The sequence below is a fragment of the Amblyomma maculatum genome, chromosome 1, assembly GCF_055883805.1.
Source record: "Amblyomma maculatum isolate TAMU_Amacu chromosome 1, ASM5588380v1, whole genome shotgun sequence".
Lineage (NCBI taxonomy): Eukaryota > Metazoa > Arthropoda > Arachnida > Ixodida > Ixodidae > Amblyomma > Amblyomma maculatum.
Window position 1 is genome coordinate 92,666,555 of NC_139344.1, and position 21,073 is coordinate 92,687,627.

The following is a 21,073-nucleotide window of genomic DNA, read 5'->3' on the forward strand; positions in this document are numbered from 1 at the left end:
TTGTGCGAAAACTTCATCAAGAAAGGAGTCGGATAGTTAGAGAAGAACAATTTTTACGGGGTTGGAAAGAGTAGCAACGGTAACAAAGCGAGCATATTGTTACGGGGAGGCAAGCCGATGAAGAAAGGAAACAGGACATGAATGATGGCGATGGTAGATGACGTTTAATGAATCTGTGTGCGGGCCTAGCGCGCGCGCTCCTGCCCGCGCCACTGCCCTCTGATTAATCCTTCGTCCGTAACATGACCCAGGGCCACCGAGCTATCGTCCCAATCGTAGACGAGGAAGTTTACCGATGATAATTCCATGGCATGATGATGGGCGTGTATGGATGCTTGAAGAAGAGGAAGAAGTAAGAACAGAACGACTTTCCGGTACGATGTGTGATGCGTGGGTGATCCGTCTCCCCTGGAGCTGTCAACCATCCGTCACCAGAGTCCATGGGACCGATAGCTTGAGGTCACGTCAGGCAGCTTGGGCGGGGGTTGCGTGTTCGTGTCCATCGGTTCCTTCGCGTCATTCGGGTCTTTCGGGTCCTTCGTCTCGGTTCTGATTGGTCTGTCTGTTCTACTTGTCTTCAGGCCCGGCCTGGGGGCTGGGCGGTGGTAGTTGGTCAGGTCTGGGCTTGAAGGGCTGGGACAAAGCTGCTCGGCGATGTCCCTGGGGCCTAGGTCGATGGTCCCGGCTTACAGATGGCGTCTATGCTCCAAGGCGAGGATGGGGATGACGTACGCCGCCCTCCAACCAAATGTTACGTGGCGGCAAGCAATGACAACAGGAGAACAGAGGACTGAGAGAAGATGTTCGATGGTCGTGAGATGACGTTTAATAAATCTTTGTTCGGGCCTAGAGCGCGCGCTCCTGCCCGCGCCACTGCTCTCTTCTTCCTCCTTCGTCCGTAACAATATTGTGCCTTCAGTAATATCCACTACAACTGAGAGTCATTTCCGTCAAAATTTATCATGTGGAGGTTTCTAAGGGGGCTCCGGCTCTGCTCCCAGAGCCGAACGCCTCTCCGCTTGCTCGGGCCACATCCGTGGCAGCGAAGAACGAAATACCGAGGCACAACCAGAGGACCAAGCTATTTATTGGGAGCTCCCAATGTCCTTTCTCGGTTTCGTAGCACCATCTGCGCGCACCGGCGTCGCGGCGTCGTCTGCTCAGATGCTGCCCGTGGAGCTGAGAGGGGAGGGGGAGGAGCAGCCGGTGCGCTGCGCTAGTCCCGGCTCACCTCCGCCCTCTCCGCAGCAGCTCCGGGAGAAGGAGGTCGGGAGGGTATAGATGAGAGCTCCCCGTGAAAGAGATTGGGGGTGGTTCATCGCATCGTGCGGGGGAGGGGATGTTGAATCCCCACACTGTTCTGACGCTAATGACCAGTTTACTGTCATATGAGAAAACTGCGATCATAAACGAAGCAAACTCATTCTGATGCCGTCTTTCATTCAGACCTTGAAGCTCCTTGTCACATAAATTAAAGCAAAGAAACCGATCTATTCGCCGTGACGCAGTTTCTGATACAGTGCGTTTTACATTCAAGCCAAGATTTCACCGTCAGTGGTCGATTTGATCTCATTCAAACGATAGCGCAACCTTGTAAGTAATGCGTTACGAGAACGTGACCGCCAGCCATGTGCACAAAAAGTAAAACTGTTGCTATGATGAACTACGGATGACTCCTAGAATAACCTGTTATTTCAAGGAATACTGTGTGATGCAATGGCCGCAGTATCCATGGATAAGGTTTTATTATCGAAGAGAGGAAAGTTCTGTTTGCAGAGGGCCCAAGTCACAATCCCCCGACGCCCGTTTTTCATAATAATAATAATAAATGGTTTGCAGCAAATGGAAGATGCAGTATTTGTCACATAATTTTCGTTGACACCATAACCTTCCGGTTAGGCAAGGAAAGAAGGAGGGAGTGAAAGTGGAAAGAGAGAAAGGGGTGCCGTAGTGGAGGGCTACAGATTAATTTCGACTACTTGGGGATCTTTAACGTGCACTGACATCGCACAGTACACGGACGCCTTTCGGTTTCGCCTCCATCGAAACACAGCCGCCAGCGGTCGAGATCGAACCGAGGGAATCCTGCACAGTAGTCGGACATATTAATCACTGCATCACGGCGGGGGACCGATGCCCGTTTTTCATTTTCTGAAGTCGGAAAACCGTTACAGCAATCATACAATACAAAAGGTGCGAAGAACGCTTCTACTTTAGAATAATCATTTCGTATCCAATCCTCATTATGCTGATTTCCGTAACCGGTGTTTATAGCTACGTAATGTGACTTAGGTCATATAAACTGATTTTACGAAGCCGCTAAATCCCGTTTTATGGGTCAAGGCACAGGCATTTAAACACGTGCGCACAGGTACTCAAATTGATCAAAGTTTTGGCCTTATATCAGAGATTATATTGTTGCAAATAAGGAGTATAATCTTATCCGTAACCGCATGCGAAAGAAGAATGTAAGGCTATATTTTTCTTTTTAAAGCTGCAGAGTGCCTCGTGCTTGTTTTGGGGAAGGCCGTGGGTTTGATTCCTGCTCGTTTTGGAGCGGAAATATGTTACAGAAAGCATACTGCGATTATCTTATCTTCAGTGATGCACTGCAACAGTCACATGTGCGCTCTTCATCCCCCCCCCCCCCCTCTCTCTCCATCGAAGGACAACGGAAGTAGCGCGAGGCACTTGCAGGACAGGGGGTACTCTCATGAGTGGTGTTACGGAAACGGCACCTGCACGAGCGCTTCTTACGTGCCCATCACCGCTTCGTCCTCTTTGGGGCATAGGCTGATAAGAGGCCGCTTAACAGGCAAATTTTACGATCCTTTCCACTTACACTAGTCCGCCCAGCTTTGCCTCGATTTTGCCTATATACCTCATAGCTTACATATTTCAGAGGCTCGATCAGCTGCAAACATTCTCCAAAGTCATCCATCTGCGCAGGCAAGGTGCTGTACATGTGCCTATTTTATACGCGCCTCGCAACAGCTGTGCCACGAGCTGGTGTATACATTCAGCAGCTTTTTAGCTTGGTAATTACCATATTTCAGTGCTCATTTGAAGGAAATTGGTTTGGTTTGGTTTGTGGGGTTAAACGTCCCAAAGGGACTCAGGCTATGAGAGGCGCCGTAGTGGAGGACTCCGGAAATTTAGACCACCTGGGGTTCTTCAACGTGCACTGACATCGCACAGCGCACGAGCGCCTTGCTTTCCGCCTCCATCGAAAAGCGACCGCCGAGGCCGGGATTCGATTCCGCGTCCTTGGGAACAGTAGTCGAGCGCCGTAACCAGTGCGCCACCCCGACGGGGTTGAAGGAAATTGTATTTTGCTTCTGTTCTGCTATAGTCTCAAGCTAGTCACAATTTTGTGGAAAAATTAGAAAGTCGGCCTCCCCAAGGGATCTGCATGGAGTATCTCGATGATTGCTGCTGCCAACAGGCGTTAGATTAGGTGATGGTCGGATGATCTCTGGATGACCTAGCTAGGCTAGTCCTTCTAAAGTAATTTCTTCTGCTTTCTTCTTTTTTGGGTCAACGCCCCAAAGCGACTCAGGCTATGAGAGACGCCCTAGTGGAGGGCTTCGGAAATTCCGACCACTTAGGGTGTCTTAACATGCACTGACGTCGCACAGAACACGAGCGCCTTGCTTTTCGCCTCCATCGAAAAGCGGATTCGATCCAACGCAATTAGGGGATCTCCTTATGCCAGTGTTGAATCAATGTTCAGCACTGAAAAGCATGCTCAGTAATTATTTGTTTATTTTATGATCGATAGTTTCAGGCTAATAATTTGCATTTTTAATAAAAAAAACGAGTTCAAGAACCTGAAGTTATATTTTTTGTTAATGTAGGGGGACACTTAAACTCCGCCTTTGAGAATATGACGCAGTAGCGTTATTGCCTCCCATCTGCTGCTCGCTTGCCGATCCTCGTTCGCGTTCTTGCACTTTGCTAGGCGAATGATCGACAATTCTTCAATTTGCGCAAATTACTTATTAGCATGCAATCGTCAGCTAACATAATGGGAAGTTCCACCGGGGAGTGATATAAACCCCTTTTTACTATGCCGGACGAACGCACCTTGTGGGGAAGGGGGGTTACGTGTCTGGCTTAAAATCGAAAGGTTGAGGCTCGATTCCTACATCATGCTTCCAATTCCGAAGCAGAAGCCTTGAATGAGTTAGCCGCTCCTGCCAATTCGGCCACGTATGGGGCCTCGTCACGTCATCCAACACGCCGATCAATCAGTAGTCAACTATTACCATGCAACTAGCGTCTGCCAGAAGCATGTTCCCGAGTTTTCCTTGACAGCGGCGATAACACCAACGTCGAATTTTCTAGAGAACGGGCCTTTAGCGCTGTCTCTGTACAATATTATTCAATGTATGTAGTTACTTATTTCACCTATACAGCGTGTGAACGCTCGCGCAGGAAGGGATATTTTCCTCTACTCGCGCCTCTCGTATCTATAGACTTTGGAATGGCGCTAGCACTGTGCTGACGCAACGTTGGAACGAACATCTCATTTGTTTTAAACAGATGCACATAGCTCTAAGGTAAATGGCTGTGAACTCTATTTAGGAAGTTTAGGTCCTCTTTGTTCGTCACTCTTTCAAATCCGCCCAGATGCGACTTCTGTTTTAATTTACCAGAAAAGTTGTTTCGCTACGGCAGAAGCGCTGGCAGCACCACCCGTAACCCAAGTGGAAAGAGAGCTGCAAGGTCCCTTGCCGATTTTATCAGCTACAGTCGAGACCATCCCGAAGACAACGCCAGACCGAGAACACCAACCTGGAGCATGAACACATGGGCCGCAATGAAACACCGACACACAACTGCTCAAGTGCAACGTTTCTTACAGGTGGCTTCTTACGCGTCACACCATAAAGATAAGTAAAACCACACAGGAAAATACAGAATTGAAAATGTGAAATTTTCCGTAAATTGCAGTTCAAATGCAAAATATTTCATGCTGTTAGCCTCCATATGAAATGCATAAAAAATGGACATCGCCGCACGTTAGGTAGCAAAGAAATAAACTTGTCAATTCCAAGAATTGTCGTTGGAAACACAGACCGAGATTCAGTGATTGAATCGATTACTGCAGGCGCATTCAATACAATAGCCATCTCTATTAGGACGCGCATATCAGTGCCTTCAAGTGAAAATAATAACACTTCAAACGACGTACAGTGGTCATTAAGTTTGTCAGCCTCGTCTTGAGCTCGCAATCTGTTTCAGTATACACAGTCGCCTAAAAATGTATTGACCCTCGCACAGGACGATCTGCTCCGTCTGTGAGAAGCTAGCTCTTACAGCCACTATTGAGAGTGAAATTTTTTTGTTCTGCGGATGGGGTCAGTTTTTCCTGGAAGCATCGCGAACAATACAAAGCGATGTTCACTCCAGCTTCGCACTAAAATACATAGCGACCGGGTACTGCGCTCCGCTTAAATCAGATCACGAATTGTCAGTGCGTAACGCGAGAGAGTGGAAGCGAAAAGCGAGGCGCCCGTGTGCTGTGCGATGGCAGTCAGTACACGTTAAAGAACCCCAGGTGGTCGAAATTTTCAGTCCTCCCCTACGGCGTCTCTCATAGCCTGAGTCGCTTTGGGACGTTAAACCCCACAAAACCAAACAAACTCTGGCGTCCTCGTTCGTTGCATATACCAGACTAGCCCAAATCAAGCACGTGGGCTCACTGGCTGGAAGAAAGAGCTGACACGCAGAAAGTAGGCGTGTACTAAACGTAGACGTAGCGCACGTGCTGTGTCACTGTTGTTTCCACGCGATTGCTTATTACTGACGTCCATGATGAGCGCATAGAAACTTTTTAGGACTATGCTCACTGTGTGCACATGTCGGTAGAACGGCATTCTTGAAGCGTTGCAATCCTGGCGTAGCATGGATTAGGTCGCATTTTATTTACACGCTTTCTACTTTCCTCAATTGACACTTTTATGGCGCCGATGTGGTGACTGAGTCAACGCGGCCCCACCTTGCTATGTACAATCCCACGCATTATGCTCGCTCGCATTTGACGTAAGGAGACCTAGAGCCAAGGCTCATCACAGCTCACTCGACGCATGAGAGCCTTTCTCATCTCGGTCTTTCTATCGTAGTGGAAGCCACAGGTGCGAATCCCACACTGCGCTATACTCTCAGCCAATGTATTACGCCACGCTGCTTCTTTACAGCTCGCAATTTCGTCATCCTCGTAAAATGAAGGCTTATGTACTGGTGGCGTTGAAGCCTGGCGTTTTACGCTGTCTTCGATTAGGGGTAGAAAACAGCCTCGCAGATACCCTTCACCACTCGTCCTGACTTCTCGTATAACGGCTATTGCAGTTAAGAGGGTTCTTACAGTAGGCAGCACCCACTGGCCTTAAACTATGGGGATCCTGTTAGTCGGCTCTAGGCGTGCATTGGACGGGATACCTACGTCTACACCCATAGCTACAAAGTGCACCCTTCGGTTCTTGAAATAGAGGCTGCTGACTATGTGAAGAGGGTTATCGCTTTCTCCGGCCGATTTCCAAGGGCTATTGCACTTCCCCATATTCGCGCTGAATGGGCCGCGCAACCTTGACAAGGACGCAGCCCCATCGAGGGCATTGCTGCTTAATGCTTTAGCCTTGCTTCTTAATCTCTCGCCAGTGAAGATGCCGAAGCCATGCCGTCAACTTCCATTTCATGCCAGCAAACCTTCTCCCTTTCTCCTGTGTTTCGAATACCTCTAAGTTTTAATATACTCAAAATTGATTTATTGTGATTAATCTGCTTGGAGACAAAATCACGCAGTAAGATGCAAAACATGACAAAGTATCATCAGCTCAAGGTGTCACCGACTGTTGTGCGCCCGCATGTAAGCCCATTTCAGCCTACACAAAAATGTGGGAGCCAATGGAAGGCACCTCAAAGTCTTAAGTTTTTGGCTTGACTTTGCTCTAAAGATCATAGATCTTCGGTGCTGATGGCTAATGAATATAACGGCAAATACCAGCTAATTAACCAGTTCTTATCTGTGTAAGAAAAATTCAGGCGATGGCCAATTAGCGGGGCTAACGCAATGTTTATGTGCTAACTTTGATGCTCACATTCTAAGTTACGATAAGACGAATAATTATCTAAGTTATTGAGCCACATTACTCATAAACCAAAGAAATTCCGGCCCCTGTAGTCATACACATGACGCTGTAAGTATGATACATTGACCGGTATGCGGAATTGCTCCATTCGCTTGTTAAACCGTCAAACATGCTATGCTCAAATTATGAGATAAAGATATAGAGCACTGCGTAAATCCTACGGCCTATATAACTGCAAAGTCATCTCACTCTCATTCCAGGTGACAACACTTTCGTGCACAAGTCCTGTATCGAGCGAAGCGTCATACAGAGTGGCGTCACTACGTGTGAATTGTGCGGCTACCGCTTTCGAATACGGACTGTGTCTAAGGTGCGTTAATTTCTTATTACGTCCCATGGAATTTAATGTCTTGGAATTCAAAGTGGGCTATGAAAAATGCCCTTGTGGCGGACGACGTGAGGTTCTTTATGCGCAAGGACATCAGAGAACACATCGCATCTGCAACCGCTTTCGAATATGGACAGTGCCTAAGGGACGTTAATTTCTTATTACGTTCCGTGGAATTTAATGCCTTGGAATTGAAAGTGGGTTATGAAAAATGCCCTTGTGGCTGACGACGTGAAGTTCTTTATGCGCAAAGACATCAAACAACACATCGCAGTTGCAATATTTCAACCCACTAACATGCGGTGACTTGGGATCAGCAGCCACAAACCATAGCCACTATACCCACTCAACACACCAACAAGTTTTTTTACATCTCAAAGGATCTCCAGAAAATAAGCGAGACATGTTGGTGAAATACAAAAACTCCTACAAATCTCTTTTAAACGATAAAGAACAAATCAGATGGAAATGTTATTGCCTTGCTTTTTCTTTATCGAAGCCCTTTCATAACATCTTGCCTGTCGCACTGCTAATACACCACTAAATTTGGAACACGAGATGTTAACGACGACACTTCCAAAAAGTCATTACCAATTTGCACCAATTTTATTTTTTTTTTCAAATTCGGAATATAATCCCTTGGAAGATTGACTTAAGAAAGTTGAGATGCGATTATTTCTAGCTGAACCGTATGTTAGAAACAGTGCGAACACATCATTATCGCTTCTGAGGTGATATAGCACTCAAGGCTGCTTAAACGATGGTTGTGTTGTCTTGTGTTGTGTTGCGTTGCGTTGCGTTGTGTCGTGTATCGTGTCGGGTTGTGTTGTGTTGTGTTGTGTTGCGTTGCGTTGCGTTGCATTGTGTTGCGTTGCATTCCGTTGCGTTGTATTGTGTTGGGTTGGCTTGGGTGTGGTATGGTGTGGTTTGGTTTGGTTTGGTTTAATGGCGCATAAGCAACTGAGGCCATCATGCGCCAAACACGAGTTTAAATGTCTTGTATTTATGTGTTGCAATTGTTTTGATCTGCAATGAAAAATTGAACGTGCAAGTGAACATGCCAACAACAGCATTTTCGCCAAACACCAATGTTGGAAGAAAAGGAATATGTTCGTTATAGAACTGCATAAAATGTTTTTTTCCTTAGTTTTTCCCATTTTCTACACATGTATAAGAGAAGGCTTACAGTGAAGTCATTTCCGCCTGCATCACAAGAAGTTTGTCTTGTTTTTTTTTAGTATGAAGTTATGGGTAAGGTGGTGTGTGTGTGTGTGTGTGTGTGTGTGTGTGTGTGTGTGTGTGTGTGTGTGTGTGTGTGTGTGTGTGTGTGTGTGTGTGTGTGTGTGTGTGTGTGTGTGTGTGTGTGTGTGTGTGTGTGTGTGTGTGTGTGTGTGTGTGTGTGTGTGTGTGTGTGTGTGTGTGTGTGTGTGTGTGTGTGTGTGTGTGTGTGTGTGTGTGTGTGTGTGTGTGTGTGTGTGTGTGTGTGTGTGTGTGTGTGTGTGTGTGTGTGTGTCCGATATGAAAGCGCCATAAAACCACTTCCTTAAGACGCTCCGGGTGAATGCATGACTTCCATTCTTCTACCACAGTCTTTAATACGTGAAGTTTATTTTTTACAGCACTATTCCAAGTGGACTACCAGTGCTCTCTCAGTTTACATTGCCCTAACTCCTTGCAGTCTAAAGAATGGGATGCAGCAGTCCAGTAATTCTCGGCACCTGTATCATTTATAATGGAGGTCGGGAAAAATGGAAGGCGCGTATGTACGGAACAAGTACCATGCAATAATGCATAATGATTGCGTAATACCGCCTTCTTGTCATTAGAAAAGGCTTATTAACGCTATTCGCAGCTCCAGGTTGCTTCTGCCTACGTAGCGGACTGCGCTACAAGACGCTGATGCAGGTTGAGCATGGCATAGCGCTCTAGTTCTCCGTCACTCGTGCTCTTTAAGAGGGCCCCTCTATTCTCGACTTGTCTTAATGACATCGTTCAAAGTGCAAAAAAACGACAAAGTGAACGTCGGAAGAGTTTGCTGTGTTCTATTTTATGTGCCTTCTAACTGGAAAGTTCGTATCAAGTCATTAACACGTTACCAATGAAAACACAGCAGTGGAATAAAAGTGACTGTGACGGTGGTCACTTTTCATTTGGAACGACTTTCTCCTCCCCGGTAAGCATGAACTTACCCTAATTCGCATATACCGTGCCTCGTCCCCATGTTGTGATCAAGGTATCGTTTTTTAGTCTGCCATCGTTGATAACCGAACTTTTCCTGGGGCTTCCAGTAGTATCTCCATAAGCTTTTGCGTCGCTGTAATCGATGCTTCCCCTCGACTATGTAAACCGTATGGCTAACGTTTCAGTGCGCTTGAACAGCTGATTGTACTGCGCTCAGCTTGCCCGTATGTGTAAGGCGATGGTACGCGCAAAACTGGGTGAACGTAACGGGGGACAAGTAGGCGACGACGTCCCTTCCTTTTCCCGTTTTCGCACTCCTTACGTTTCTTCAAGTCCAGCCTTATCTGGAACCTGCAAGCAATTAAGTTACAAACTACTCTCTCCAAGTTCAAATGCTGCCTGCCCTTCTCTAACTCAAAGAGCTTACAAAATAGGCAACTAACAGAGGGATACTCTGTCTACGTAGAGGCATTGGTCCCCATGCAGGAGCGCAAAACTACTTCCGCATACACTTCCTTCAATATACAGTTGCTTACCGTCGTTTTGCAGTATCACACACGGAACTGGCTTTCCAAGGAGAACTTGTACGAAGGCCGCTTGTTCCGTAAAATGTCATGTGGTTCAAAACCTACACAACCCTAGCGATATTGAAGGTGCCAAAACGTGGTTTCGAATTGCTAGGTATGAAAACGCTGCTTGCAGAAATGCTGACATGCAGCAAACACAGCCAGTTTGCGGTAGCTGGTGCCATAATTTGAGGCTCTTCTAATAAGGCAACGTGCAACGTTTCAACAATCAAATGGTTGAGACGAGTTAAAAGTGTGAGTGGAGACAGCTCAGTAAAAAACCTCAAATCTACTTGCTTTCAACAGTTTATAAATGCTGCACGAAGGAGTGTTCCCTTGTCAGAAAAGCCAGCGCATGGGCACCTGCCTCCCAAATCATTTAGTTCTCCGAAGAAAAAATTATATTTGAGAGCGATCTAGTGTGACTCACGCTACGATCCGGATGTCTCTCTGAGTGCTAAGAGCAGCGCAGCGTGACGGCTTCAGCGTGGCCATCGAAATGGTTATTCATTAGAATTAGGCAGAGGTAGCTGACAGCTATAATCCACTCGCCTTGGAAGAAAGCGTCGGGATTTGATAGCACAACTCAGAAATCAGAGATCAACAATTTCGAACACGGAGAGGCGCAGTGTTGCCGGACACGCAACTGTTTCCGGTGTTTCCAATAGTGCCAATAGCGTTAAAGCTTCCTTTCGGCAGAAAACCGGGCATCAGCGTGACTGGAGAATCCTGATTGGCATTACTGAAAACAAAATTCTGTCAAATGAAGGAGTCGCACCTCTGAACCCTGGGTCGCGAGTTACAGACACGCAATCTCTACGCCACCTCTACGCAATCTCTACGCGTTCGTTCGAGTGGGTTCAAAAGCACTATGTGATTGCGACAAGTGCGTCGACGCCCGTGAAAGGGTGTGCCAAGGGACCACCGGTAGATGTACCCTTTAAAGCTATCGCGTCATACTCTTAAGGCCAACTTAAGCGTCCCCAAGGTCCCTAGCCGCTGTCTTTCTAGACCATTTTGCCGGCACCGACGGCACTCAAGCAATTTAAAACGAATACATATCAGAGAGGTAACCCATTTTTTACGCTATAGCGTAAAGACCCTGTGTCGCACAATACCCGGCCTCGTCGGCGTCACCCGGGTATGCGCCATAACCGAATGAATAATCTGAGGAACCTTAAAAAAAAATTTAGGGCAATGCAGAAAAAGGTCGAAATGAAGCTAACATTTATGAGGAGGCTGATTCCAGCAACTTAGACAAACAGGAGTGCAGAAAATAAATTGGGGTTATTTAGGGCAGGGATGGGATGTCCGACACTGTTTGCAAGACGAACACGCTAGACATAAGCCACTAAGGCTCGGTGGGTCAAGCGTGTTGTAAGAGGAACTATTTGTGGTCTTTGAATTAGCTATGTCTCTTGAACATGTATAATAATGATAACTGTAATAAATATTATTCTAATTAGTAATTACATACAAAGCTGCATTACCATTGAGTGCAAATGCTGTTGTGAATAAAAGAAAGGGAAAAGGAGTGCAAAAACCGAAGAAAGTCAATGACCCAATCGCAGATGATAGCGAACGACAAGCAGGAAAGGCGACGAAGTCCATCAAATCTATTGTGCGCCAGACTTGAGGCGGTACTTAAACGCCTCCCAAGTTTTCACATAAAGACTCATGTGTGCTAGTTGTACGTAGGTAACCGCATTGGTATATGAACTAAACGTCAAAATATTTATTTATATTGTGTGGTGCAATTCAGTCTGTGCGAAACGCAGAGCAATTTCTCAAGAAAAAAAAAAAACATCTGGAAGACATCCATACGGAAACTTAACTCGAGGAAGCAAGTAGATTAACGAACACCTGCAGAATTTCCGGATCTGTGGCACTGCAGTACAAGAGGAGTTCGTGTTGTCATTAAAAGGGAGGCCCTCCACTATTATAGTCTTGGCAGTAGGACACTTACTTGCGCCGATGGTAGGTAGCACTCAAAGACGTCTTTGAAGCGACGTCTTTCTTCAATGTTAGCCGCAGGTAACTACATTACAATTTAATTTAGAGAAAAAAGAGAAGGAAGGGGAGACGATTCCGTCCCAAGTTACACAAATGCGCATTCGTGTTTCTGCGAATGTTACGATCGTATTTAATGAAGGCGTGGCAATATAATGTGCAATAAACGAAACCTTAAGTGACGCAACAGTACTGTGTCACACCCTGTCAAATGCGCCAGACTTCACGGCCTATCCTCCGCGATGTCTAAGAAAATTTAGTTACATTGATCGGCCTGTCGAAAGTAACATCCTTCAATACATTTGCGATACCATTTTTTTTTTTGGGGGGGGGGGGGGGGGGGGGCACGTGACAGCCCTTTCAATTTTTGGTTTGTGGGGTTTAACGTCCCAAAGCTACTCAGGCTATGAGAGACGCCCTTTCAATTTTTAATGCCCATGAAAAGTTACGTTACCCGCGGGTGTCCCACTTGCAATATCATCTCGGTAAAAGTAATACTCCTGGATCACTGTGCATCAAAAATTCGAGCCACCGTGTCCGCAAGGTGCCATAACGCAGCTAGAACTGGAACCTCGCCATTGAGGACGCTCGAAAATGCAAATCTGATGTTAAAACATGTGCTTTGAGCAACAGGGGCACGTTTTCTTGTATGTGCGTCACTTTGCTGGCCAAAAAGATTACAACGTGCACGTGTAATTTACTGCACTTTCTGTAATTGTGTTAGATTGCGCTTTACAAAACAAGCGTGTACATCCGTTTATTGCATTTATTTATTCGCGATTAAAGCTGAGCACTGTTTTAATATAATTTGTCCTGGCCTTTTGATGGCGCGGGACATTTCAAGAAATAAAAATATCAAATCAAGAACGTCGAAGTAACGCAGCGGCTTGTATAGTGGCTTTCTGGAAAAATAGGGAGCGCAAAAAACAAGCTGAACGTAACAATGCCTCTATAAACTCGGCAATCCTGCCGCTGTAACATTTCCACGTCTCTTTCTAATTCCCGGAATACAGTTTGTCTGCAATAAACTGATTGGAGCTGAAAACTAGTGCAGTGAGTCACTTTCAGGCTTGTGTGGCAACTGTGCGGCAACCGTCGCTAGCCGGGCTTTCGCCAAAAGCGCCACCGCTGCGTCATGAAAAAAAGGCACCCGTGAAGTCCACTGTCGGCACACCTACTCCTCATATAGCCACCATGTATTAACCGAAGAGACTCAATATGAAACTGGGGGGCACACAGTAAATGTTAAGCTTGACGTGTTTACGAGCTGGAAATTCCTGAATACTTGGCTGGCTGGATGCGTCATTGTTATGGCAAAATGCCTTTTCGTGCATTTTGAACGAGGACTGTATTCTACCGGTTCTATTTTAATAACTGGCTGCTACACATTTCAGGGAGCGCGGCATGTTACTCGACTTTGAGCGTTAGGTATAAGACGGAACAAGAGAAGAAAGAATGGTATAGTGGGCGAGGATGCCCGAGTCATCCTACATCCCGAGCGCCACAGCACGTGAGAAGCGCTGATAGTTGCTGCAGTCAAAGCAAGGAATCGTGAACGGTTGAAAACTCGAGTACGTGGCCGATTGAATGCACTGAGAGAGGCTGACGCTGTATTGTGCGACGCAGTGGTATCACGGGACTATATACTCACCAGCGGTGATCTCCTTCAAATTCAAAACTCAAAAACAAAAAGTGTCCGTTTTAAGAAACACTACTGTGATAATAATGACTGAGCCTAATTACTATCATTTCAAATTCTTTATGTACACAGCCGCATTTTTCGTTTGTATTTGAGACACTTCAATATGAATTTTAAGGCCAAATACGGGGCAAAGTTCTCTTTCTTGTGACTTCACAGTTATTTCTCGGGAATTGTTTTGTTTCAGTTCAAGTATAGTGCAGCTGTCACTGAAATAAGTGTCTTATATCACTCCAAGAATGTAAACAGTATGTTCTGAAAACATTGTCATGGTACATTTTAGGTTAAAATAAATACCTAATATATAAAACATTTTGCTTACAGGTAATTCTTAGTTAAGAACTGAGAAGGATCTTTTTGCAGTCTGCAGGAAAACGTTTGAGCAAATAAAATGTTTATTTTTCGTAAACTTTTAACGCGATAAGAAAAATAACTTGTGACCCCAGTATCAGAAAAAAAAAACATTATTTTCTTGAAGAAATATGAGAGTCGAGTGGAAAGCCTTGCAGGTTGGAATCACCCTACTTGTAGACACCGAATAATGAATAATACTGCATGAATAATGAATAATGAAGACACTGAATAATGCCATGTAAACAAATGTACACATTTTGCCGGACCATAGACACTAAGAGTTTTGAGATGTCTTCGCTACTTTACCATTTACAAGCCACCTAGAAATTACACAATACAAACTTTCTACAACATCTCGATGTCCAATCTTGTAGAGTAGCAGTTCAAAGATATCTGCAAAACGTCTCATTCTTAGTGAGTACGATATTGGGGCTGGAGTAAGCTGTACGAACATGGGAGTAAATCAAATTCAGAAAGCCTTCAAAAGGATACATGGCTGCTGGACGTATAATGAAAGCTAAAGAAGTATCTAATGAATCCCAATCTTGTCATAGTCTAGACTGCGAATAAGAGGAATTTTCCCGTCTGCACGCTGTGATCTATTCACGTTTATATTGTACGGCAGAGAAAAGTATATATATCAGAGCAATATCCTACGGAGGTGGCGAAAGCTCAAGTTTCAGCATCCCAAATGCAATACGAAGCGTATACGTCCTCTTCGAATTCTTTAGGTTGGGCTAACCACATGCGGCTCCCAGTTGAAAGAGTGCGTCAGTGGGGCCCTGCAATGAATCCTACTGAAGTTATCCAGCACGAACCTAAACTAGATATCCATCCAGACATTGTATCAATTTGGCTCCCTCAGCCGAGAATCAATGCCAGGCGCGAAAGCTAGCACTGTGAAGAATTGCAAAACGACTGCATTACTCCAGCAGTCGCTGACACGGTTAAAATGCGGTTCGCGTTGCCTCTGCTTTAAACAGCGGGCAGACCACGGCGCTTGCGAATGTACTCATTCTTTATCAAGACGACGTTCTGTGTAATAGGACTACTCTGCTGACGAACACCTTAGTTAGCCGCATGCTGATACTCAACTTCCCGCTCCTTGGGATCACTCTAGTGCTGCAAGTACGTTACTCATCCACGGGGGCTTGAAGTGTACGTTTTTAGCGCGTGCATTTGGCGTGCGCTTCGGCGACGTCCTAGAGACATCGCTCTTACGCGTTGAAAGCCCACCGCGTGGGCCACTTACGAGGCGGAGGCCTAAGTGACAAAGGCCAGCCGCGTTAGTTCCTGGCAGTTACTTCGCCAACGCTTTTTCTTTTGCTCATTTTCTTTTTTCTCGGCGCGAGGCCCAAGCTGCTCGGGCACTTGTTTATTCTGGAGAACAAAGGAAGCGGACTTGCGACACTGCCGAGGTATCGAACCGCGGCGTCGCAGCAAGAGAACGCAAAGTACGCAGGATGCGCGACCGGGCCTGCTACGTCCGCTGGGGCTGTCCGGCAACCGGCGTCACAATGGCCGGCGCGCCAGAAGCTGCGCACAAAGAGGGAACAAGGCAGAGGAGGTGGAAACCCTTGCTGACGTCGTAGCTTTTGTCACGGTCGACTCAAGAGTGCCTCCCTTTTCTGAACGCAAACGTCGCCGAAGGAAACGCACCTACAAACTGAGTGTTTCCTTCCTCCGGTCAAACGCGCAGAAAGAAGTCATGGCCCGCAAAAAGTACTACTGGGACGCCTTTTGGATGGGTTGGGTCCCTTGCCCCCGTAGAGCGCCATTGTGCGCACCACATCGATTTCGATAAGAAATGGCGCGTCTGCTTTTGGCTACGCGTTGGCCTCACTGTGCGGCGGCTCTCGATTGATGCGGCGCACGTGCTCCGCGACCCGCCCGACAGTGAGCCAGGGGCCAGCGCTTGAGGCCTCATCAACAAGAACGCTACATTGCGTCAAACCGTCCGGCTCCTGTTTACCCTGTTTTCGCAAGATCGTTAAACCCTTGCCCCCGCCGATCGAGACGTCAATAAATTACACTCGAAAGTAAGTGATCTTTGACGGTATAACGAGTATCTGCACTCCGATTTTCCTTTCTCCGGGTTGTGTCTTACCCGAATGCTATGTTCTGAGGGTGAAAGTGAGATATGTCGTTTTATATATATATATATATATATATATATATATATATATATATATATATATATATATATATATATATATATATATATATATATATGGTTGCGAAACAAAATAATACGAAAATGCTCGCTAAGCCTAAGTACATGTCACCATGCGCAACGTTTCAGTCTGTCGAAAATTAATGCTTTCTCATGAGTCAGTATAACTGCGTAACAGTGTGCAGCGAACTTGTGTGCCCAGACAATGCCGTTTTTGAGACTTTAAACAGCTGTAGCGTGCCACACTGCAAGCCCGATAAAAGAAGAGCCTTGCACAAATATGCACGAGCCACCTATGTATGATTGCTGGGCTAGGTTTAGTGGGGCTCATACTGCATCGCAAACGTTCCAAGTTCTCGAAGATGCAAGGAACTATCAGCCTGACCCCTTGAAATCTTAGCCCCGAGATGCTCTATTATTCTCGGAAATACTATACAAGTAAAACTTTTGAGTGAGTTAGGTCTTATTCGCTCATTTCTTTGTCTCGTAACGTCGTCGTCCTTATCGGCGTGCGTAGGCAGGGGGCGGTTGGGAGGGGGCAAAGGGAGGTAAGAAAATTCCCTCTCGCAATAGAGAGGAGAGTTGGGAGATGGAAGGTGGAGAAGGAAGAAAGGGCGTGAGAACAACGCGTCCAGCTTCAGTAACTCATGTAGCCATTGGGCAAGAACTAGCTTTGGCGGACACATCACAAAACGAAAATTAACTAGGTTTCCCACTCCTTCGCTGTCCGCTGTTTCTGAAACATAAATTCAAGAAGCGAAAGCAGGAAGAAGAGTTCTGAGAGGTGATTCTGCTGAAAGAGTCAAACCTATAGTGTTATACCATATGCGCGCACCGTGTCGCTCATAATCTGAAAAGTGTAGCCACTACCAGTCCGGTCACATGAGTTAGTGTCATTCATACAGCACAAGAATGATTAACGTTTCTTGGTAGGTATAGAATACACAAGACAAGAGAGCCAAGACCTGTAGCACGTATTCTGTGAGTTTTCTTGTAAGGAAGTATTGTTGAAAATGTAGCACTGACCCGTCAACCTTCTCGCTGTATCATCTGGTAGCGCTGCGAAAAGGCTGTAAACAATTCTATGTACCATGCAAGCCCATTTTGAAGCTTTGCCACGTGCGTAGTTGCTTGAGAAGCCACTGCGTGGGCGAAGTGCAACCAGAAAGTGGCTGCCATGGAAAGGACAGCGGGTGGCTATTGTGGAAGCAGGAGGTTACAGCAAGAGCGACGGAGGAATGCGGACGACACGCTCAGAAGCGTGTCTAAACCTAGTATACTGATTACTTATCGCTGCTGAGAGCGATCTTTCAAAAGAATTTTATTTCAGAAAATCCGGACTGACGTCCGGTATCTGACAACAGGCACGTTTTTTGAGAACGTGCCTGTGAAAAATTATTTTCTGTCGCCCACAGCTAGCGCTCAAATATTCCCGTTACGCACTCGTAAAACCGCTCTGTGATTTCTTCTTTTCTCTTTCACGTCGGTAGCACAGGGTGGCATGAAACAGCTGCATAGCTTCCCTTTTAGAAACGCCGAACAAGCTGTCGGTTGTAATTGAATGTATTTGGGCCCTTATTGATCTTAGCCCACTTCAGAGCTCTAGTTATGTCGCACCAAACGCCACCCGCTGGCTGTAGGGGAAAGATGCAATGTACAACAGGTTCAAAAGGTCCCTGGGTGGACGAGTAGGAAGTGAACGCAATTTCTTTCGGCACTTTAGGTATAACTTGAAATATAAACGTAGAGCCTGCTAGAAGGGGGGATATGACCAGTGTTTGTCAATTTCACTCAATGAGAAAATGCAGCATAGCAATTGCTTTTTGCATCGGCGACTCGCATGCCCCGTAGACCTATGATGCCGGCAGCAAATGCTGGACCTGAATGCGACGATCATAATTCCGGGCTGGCGCACCGCTTCATCTTTGTCACCAGATTAGGTGAACTGCAGGGGAAATACCTCATCTCCTGCGATTACCCCCGCCTGGCACCATCCATGGCCTCGCTCTCCAAGCTAACTTCCTGACCTCATCACTCAGCCCAAGACTACGCCGTCCTGCGCTAGGCTTTCCTTCTTTTAGGATGCACTCTGTCACTACGCAGTTCTCCGAATTACTTCTGATTGGCCTGTTCTCTGGTTTTATTTACGCTAAATGCCATAAACGTGAGCGTGTCCTCTGCCCTCTTCAGTGCTTTCTTCTTGTGCCTTATCATTGCGCCTCTAATTTTCTTTCTCCATCGCTAGTCGCGTTAGTTTATCCTGATTTCGTCCTTCTTCTGCAACCTCCAAACTTTCGGCGCCGCGGGGTAGAATTGTCAGAACATATCCGGTATGCACTCTCCTTTTCAGCGACATCGGTAAATTTGTGTCCCAAACTTCCGACTTCCTTTCAAATGCATTGATTGAAAGGTGAAGACGCCGAAGACAACCGGACCAGTGAGAGGGACAATAGAGGCGCGCAGACGAACATTTAATTTTTTTGCACACACTAGATATAAATCAGAGCTTAAGGTATCAGAAGATCCAAACGGTGACAAGCGCATCGCCAAGTTTTTAAGAAATAAACACAAGGGCTGCGCCGTTCGATCTCCGTCTTTTAACTTGCCGCAAATTAATTCTGAGGTGTGATGTTCACGTTGTGACATTTTTAAAACAAAAATATGCCTTAGTGGGCGGCCTTTCTGCAATACAAAAATTGCGGAAGCTGAAGACAGGAAAAGCTTTCAAAATTATAAAATTTCTGAGTCCTTGTGGACAGCTAAACGAGGAGGACTACATATCGGGCATACATTTCCGGCAACCCAGCAGCGGGAGATTCGGCTGGGCATCCTCATAAAACGTTTGTCCATTCGTCAATAGGCATCCTACACTTTTAAGCATAAAAAGTTTTTTTCAAGTCAACGATCTTCCTTTCCTTTATTTCACCTTTAACTCGGCATTGACCCATTTCTGTTCACAGAATTCTGTGAATGCGTTTTCTTTTTTCGCAATATTATTCGTATGCATTTCAGTCCATAGTGTGGGCAGGCAAATCGCATCACTCGGAGCGCTTAGGAGAGCACAATTGACGGTTGATGTTTAGAAGGCCTTGGATGTGCGTACGGTTGAGATGCGAAGGCGTCAAAACCTCGGAAGAATTGGCACTTATCAGGTCGTGAAAGTGCACAAAACCGTTCATGTTGCTATAGAGAAGCTTACGATAGTCTCCAGCTTGAATGCGGTGCACCATGCGCTCATACCTATGCACCAACTAGTATCTGCCAGGATAATTTATTTGTTAATCAAGCCTTCTCTTTGCCCCGCTCCACTGAAGCACACTGCCTCACCCTAATGAAATGCAAAACAATTCACCTTTATCTTCCTGCAGTTTTTTTTTTCCCCATGGCCCGGATGTCCTTTGATTATTTTCACTTGATGGATGTACTACCTCAAAACTTGTGAGAAGGCGTCTTATTAGTGTAGTCAAATTAGCGGTTTTCCCTCTAAATATAGCGTTTTTTTTTTTCTTTTACATTGCTTAGTGGGCAAAAAATGTTGTATTGCTTGAAGCGTGAATTTTAGGGGTTTTTAGGTCGTGTTGGCTACTTTACCGGCGGTTTTTGTTGTCATTCAATTTTTATTTAGAGCAGTGCAAGTTCATTGAATTATGTACATTTCTGAAAGAGAAGATCGCTGTGACGTCAGTGATATCTTAAGGAGAGGTCTTGCGACAGTACCAGCGGTTCCTGGTACTGCCGCTTTTACTTCTTTTGCAGGCTACAGAATCCCTGGTTTCATGGCTGATAAGTACATACTCAAGATGTTTTCTTTTTTATTTTTTTTTCTACTTCCTGACCCACTTTCTTCTCACCCATCCTCTCCTCCCCACTCCTTCACACGCACTTTCCCCTCCCCAGCTTTTCTTCGGAAGCAAAAGCGTATTTAAACCCCTGCCAGTGATGATCGCTATGCCCAGACGAAGACAAGTCCACTTGTCGAAACGTTGGCTCATCTGCGAACTGAGGCATACCCCATTTATCCTTGTTCAGTTCTTTTTCATATTTTTGCTAAGTGACACACGACTTTTAAAACACGTTTTGTTTCGATGCGCCGTTAACAGAACTTAATTGTGAATTTAATAATGGTAACCCGCTCACTGCCTAATTTTGGATTTTACACAAGCTTTCGATTTGGTGCCGCAACAAAATTTGTTATTGAAGTAGTCTACTCTAGAAATGCCACCTTTTCTGCTGAAATGGATCGAGGCGTATTTTGTTATTATAAAGCAAGGCGCTATTCTTGAAGCAAAACTTTAGCCTGGATTTATTGGTTCATTGTTTAACGGGATATTTGTAGCGGTAAAGGACGACACAGAGAGGAGAGAAGCGCCGACTTGGTCTTCTCTCCTCCTTATGCCGTCTTTTAGCGCTACGAAAATCTTGTTAAAGTCATTTTTCAAGTCTTAAATCCGTCGCTAATTAGCTTATCGGGTGTTTCCCAAGGGTCATTTTTGGAGCCTCTCCCTTTTTATTTATCAAAAATTTATTTGACCCACTTTCTAGTCGGGGTCAGCTTGTATGCTGACGAATGTGGCATTCACCATGACATTACTTTGCAGGCAAATCCTG

General features: G+C 45.7%; 1 protein-coding gene across 3 annotated transcripts in view; it reads right to left on the reverse strand.

Moving 5' to 3' along the window:
- LOC146203176 (uncharacterized) overlaps positions 1 to 21,073 on the reverse strand; it is a 152,054-nt gene that overhangs the window by 58,101 nt on the left and 72,880 nt on the right. The gene's annotated exons all lie outside the window — the stretch shown is intronic.